Genomic DNA, 5,724 nt, shown 5'->3' with positions numbered 1-5,724 from the left:
AGTACAGAGGCAATATTAGTTGCGTTATGCTCATCATTGCAAGATTGTTTATGATGTTACTTATTGACCTTAATATCAGAGAGCAGGTATAAATATTTACGTAGACAACTAAAGTTTTATATTGCTTCTAAATAGTCCAGAAAATAACAGAAGAGTTAAATATACTGATTTAAAGTTCAACTTCATATAATATATTTAAAGAAAGAAATTATTTTTAAGTATATAAGCCCAAACAATCAATTGGCAGATATATTAACAAAAGGCTTAAATAAGAAAATGTTTCAAGAAACTATTGATAAATCAGGTTTAAGTTGTGTTAAAAGCCATAATTAGCAAAGGGCGTTGAGATTGATGACTTTCTACGGTATTCATAGAAATAGATTATATACATAAAAAATCGAAGAAAGATAGGAGGGTGTGATTGAGGTAGAGGTTAAGAAGATGTAGAAATAATGTAAGAGAAAAGGTGTAGTTTTATTGTGTTCTGACTTCTTTATTTGTTATTGTTGCTGCTAATAGATATTCTAAAAAGAAGAAGAGTGTTGTATTTTGAAAACAAAACATATTGTATTCAAAACCATTTTTAAGATTTAGTACTTGCTACTCTTTTCTGTTTCCCTATTGTTTTTTCTAACTTAAGATTTATGTAAGATAGGTATTTACTGTTCTGCTTTGTGTAAAATTCAAAAATTTTAGCAGCTAAAATGCTGTATTGAGAATTAAAAACATCATCTGAATTAATTTTAAAAATATTACATCGGTAATATAATAATTAGAAAGTATATATAAGTTACATGGATTTTATCCTTAATAAATTTTAGTCATAGTCTACTATCATTAATTCTGAGTTCGTTTGTGAAAATAATTCGATATAATTATATATTTTTGGCAGGTACGCATTACGCTTAATATAAAAAATTATATACAGGGTGTTCCTCTAAAAGAAACTGCGTCATAACTAAGATACAGAATGTGCTAGACAAAAACTGACTATGCTGTATTTCTGATCTACAGAAAAAATGTATAGGAATACGTTTTAACTTTCGATAAGTTTAAAAATAACTGACATAGGGGGGTTCAAAGATGACACTTTTCACTTCCACCCTATATCACAAAAACCAAAGGGATATGAAAATTCTGCTGGTGTCATCCTTAATTTCACAAAGAAGTAAGACGCTGCTAGGAAATCCAGAATCCTCTGTTTAAAAATAGGGAAGATACCACACAAAAGTCCCGAATATGGGATATTCTGTATATTATCTACAATAGTGCAATAGCACTGACATCATTATGAGCTTTTATAGACAGGTATACTTTATGTTCTGATTTTAAATAGCTCATGCGGAGATTTATTAATTAATCCTGCTGCGATAGACCTATGCTTCAGATAGACGGTAGTGGTTGCTGTTTTCGTCCATAACCTTATATATAATTCGCCCTCAAATAAAATAATGATCATCATCATAAGGTCGTCAGTCCTAAGCAACAAACATATCGGATTAAGGCAATTTATTTTCTTACTCAATTTTACTGATAATTTACAAATATAAAATGCTGAGGTGACACTAAAATGCCTATTCGTTATAATAGCACAAATATAAATGAAATAATAAAATAATTAAATGGTTAAAACCAACACTACCTTACATACAACATGAATATAAATAAAATAATAAGTTAATACAGGAACTAAAAACAACGTGGCAACTTTAAACGACAATATTACAATAAGATTAAGGACAAAAAATATGTAAATAATAAAGGGCCACATCATAAAAGATTTTTTAAAATAAGTCAACAATAGCGTGTATGGTACAGTTGGTCGATTAATAGCTTTTTAATCCAATCTTATTGGTTAGTTTTAAGTTGTCTATTCTTTTTGTGTTATATTTATTCTAGATATGACATGCACATGTTTGTTATAAATAGATCATTGCTGTGAGGTTGTAATCTTTTCTTTTTACAGGTTTTGAGTGTAATAACATTTTAGCAAGTTTCTATTCATATGGACGTTATCAAATACGAAAAGGTTTTTTACTGGCATTTAGTGCAACGTAATTGATAAATAATTGCATCTGTATGGCGATACATGCTTCGTTGTTTTTCGTTTAATTCAATCAAAGATAAAATCATACAGAAATATTCCACTACTAGATTTTACTCTCGGCTTTGCTCGTGTTGATGTCCTAAATACGTGTCATATGTGATCATCGACGACCACATAAAACTAATTTTTCTATCCTTTGGGAACAGTATTTTTTCTGAATAAAAGGCACCCTATGTCCTATTCCTTACCTTTGGCAGTGTGTCTACATATATTTTATAATAATCGGTTTTGTAGTTGAAAAAAGCGGTGAAAAGCCTACAAACAAACAAATAAAGAAACAAACTCAAGTATAATATAATATGTGTAATGTATAATACGTATAATAGTTAGATGATGTGCTTTTTCTTTTTTTGATTTGATTCATATTGTTTTGAAAAACCTCCCGGAAAAATTTGTTACACATTTGTTTATCATAAATGCTGCATCCCCGCCAAATTAATATTAATTTGTTGCAACAATCAAAAGTTTCATAAAATAATTGGTTTTAGTGAGTTTTAAGGCAAACATAATTTCCTATTTTACATTACATTAAAATTAGTTTTTTAAAATTGATTGAAAAGGGTCACGTTGGTGGCTGAGAGAGATAATATTTATAGAATTTTAAGTAGTGCCACTCATAAATCGATTACATTTCTTTTTCAAGAGGTAAATTCCAATGCATGAAATAACACCATGGTAATTGCCAGTTCCTTTTTGTTACCATGAATTCGACAACTGTTCGACAATGCACAACTTACTCTTATTAGGCCGAATTGTTACTGTTAGTTGAACTATTTAAAATATTTTTGTTAATCTTTAAAATTGCTTAATAGCTTGCTTTGTTTAATTTGATATGTATCTTAAGACTTCAATATAATTTAATTGTGTATGATACAATAAAATATTAATATTTAACAAAATGCAACACAAGCACGAGGTAATAGAAATTATTTTTGGATTATTTTACTTGTCATTGCTTAATTTATTATTACCTTGTGCTTGGGTTTTTAGATGCTTTTCCGGTTCTATTAGTTAACTGATGCTTATTTCTAGATTAGTTTTTGGTTTCATTTAGACCTTCTGTCTAATAAATTTCGGCTGCTTTCCGCCTAACGGCTTACACTGTGTTGCAAATTAGTCCCCCAAAACCAATAACACTGATATATGTAAAACAAATAAATAAAAGTTGTTGGTCCCATTTCTGTATTTTCTTTGTTAGCACATATTGTTTGTACATAACTCATAAAAGAATCTGAATAAGTTACTAATCTTACACAACGTAAGTATAAATGTGCTACTACTATTGACGATCACGATCACTGCCAATTTCTTCGATTAAATAAACAAATAGTAATACTAGTTAGTTTTTGGTTTCATTTAGATCTTCTGTCTGAAAAATTTCGGCTGCTTTCCGCCCAACGACTTACACAGTGCTGCTAAATGGCGGGTAGCAGAAAACTCACCTCAGCCTCTTCTAAGCGAGAGAATGGTTAGATGTAGATAGACGACAGAAGAAGTGTAAATGGTTATCTGTTACTTCCCAAGCATGTGTCAACAAAATTTAAGAATACCTAACAATATTCTATATTATTATTATTATAATGAATTTAGAGTGAACGTAAAGCACATCATTATTTCTGATTTACAACAATAAGAGGTATTAACGTATGGACTATTAATATCCCATGAGAGATCAAAGGGCTGTTTAAATTTTAAATATGGCATTTCATTACGTATTCTCTGTACATGTTCACGTAAATAGATCCATTTGTCGATAATCCAATGAAACTACTGCCACTCGGTTTATCTTACAATTAGTGTAAATTACTTAAATGTACCTAATGTTTTTCGGAGCTAACTGGTTTGTAAGGCAGACAATGAAAAGTAACCAATTCGAGTCGTTTAAACTGTTGTATGATATTGTAGCAAAAACACTTGTATTCAACATTCCTCATACTGCTCATTAAGGAAAGCACCGGCACTTAAAATAAATAAAGCACAATTTAATAACTCCCTAGAATGTGAAAGATAACTTTAAAACCTCATAAGTGAGATAATGTCAATTTGTTAGTGTTAATTTATCAAAAAAATATAAACTAATAATATGTACTATCTTCATTTGTTCGAAAACTCCCGCTACTCGGCATGAAGGAATACAAGTTTCTCCTTTGTTATGTGTGATAATATTCTCTTTTTAAATTCTTCACAACCAGCTACCACTATGTTGGGTTAAACGAAAGTTCTTATTGCGCTAACTGATTTGTTTTTTCCTTCGGATGGTATCAGTTCTGTCGTCGTTGTGAGCTGTGGAGCCTTGCGAGTCTTCGTTACGGGCAGACGGTTTTGATCTGGTGTATTGGCTTTCTTCCCAATCTATGCCTAATTAATTTTGGTGGGTTAAGACCTGGTTTTTCCTCTAGAATAATGGTTGTCTGGGATGCTCTGTAATCAGTAATATTTTATTTTTTTCTTGGAGCAATTAAAAATTAAGTATAATAATTTTTAGCCTTTTGGTTCAGTTTCATAATTCTTGGGTAATGTTTTTCTACTGGCCACGTGGACAAAAGTTGTTGAGATTTTTAATTTGAGTTGCTTTCTTATCGTTTTTCACTTCCCAATATTTTTTTTAATCAATTTAATTATGATCTTCTAATGTTTAGCCTTTTTTCTTTGCTCCTATCTCTTTCTTAGTAATAAATTCAGAATGCATTAGCAAAATTTAGTTCACTTTGATTTTTAGGGGGTTATGGGGTTTCTACTATTCACGTAAAAAAAGAGTTTTAAAAGGTGTGTAATGTTTTTATTATAGTGTTTGATTAACGTAGTAAGAACTGTTGGAAACAAGGTAACAATATCATCACATGCTATTTGGAACAGTCTCCATGTATTTACTGTGGCCATGTTCACCATGTTGGAGAAAAACACCGACCACCATTTTTTCCACGTACTGATATTCTATAAGTATTAACCCCTTGGTCGTGCCTCCCATAGACTTATTATATAAAGTTTAGGTTGCGGCACCTTATCATTTTTTCTTGCAAGCTTCGGCCATCGTTTGATCTGACCAAGAAGTTCTAGTGAATCATAATTCGTGCTCATAAAACAATTTTATTGTCTTGCCATCCTACGTAAAGCAGAGCTGATTTTTTATCATATTGATACTGATGTTAACCCCCTCCCTTTTTTCTTCTTTATTGCTGGTGAGGGAACACTTATTTGTTCTATTACCTCTGATAGTTCGTGTGGCCCGTTGACTTCGATTTCGTAATAATTTTAGCAGTCCGTAACTATTTAAAAAAAAGTAATCAATAAACTGTTTGTGATCTGAAGATGTGGGAATAGCTTCAAGAAGTTGTAAAACTACTCTAGATCCCAAAGGTAAATCGCTGCCTGACGTAATATTACTCTGTTTGGCAATACAGTAGGTATCGAATGCGAAATAGTATCCCTTAATACTGCAGAGTTGCCAATTTATATAACCAAACCGAATAGGCTTGTTACGAATAACTGCTTACTTAATATAACATAAATTAATGGTCTTTGTATGATACTAGTTTCATTGTCTTTATAAATATACACTAACAACTAAACACAAGTTCTATCTTTACATAACACTATTGTTTTTAACACAACACTAC

The sequence above is a fragment of the Agrilus planipennis genome, unplaced genomic scaffold, assembly GCF_000699045.2.
Source record: "Agrilus planipennis isolate EAB-ADULT unplaced genomic scaffold, Apla_2.0 scaffold264, whole genome shotgun sequence".
NCBI lineage: Eukaryota > Metazoa > Arthropoda > Insecta > Coleoptera > Buprestidae > Agrilus > Agrilus planipennis.
Note: the sequence above shows the minus strand (reverse complement) of the source record.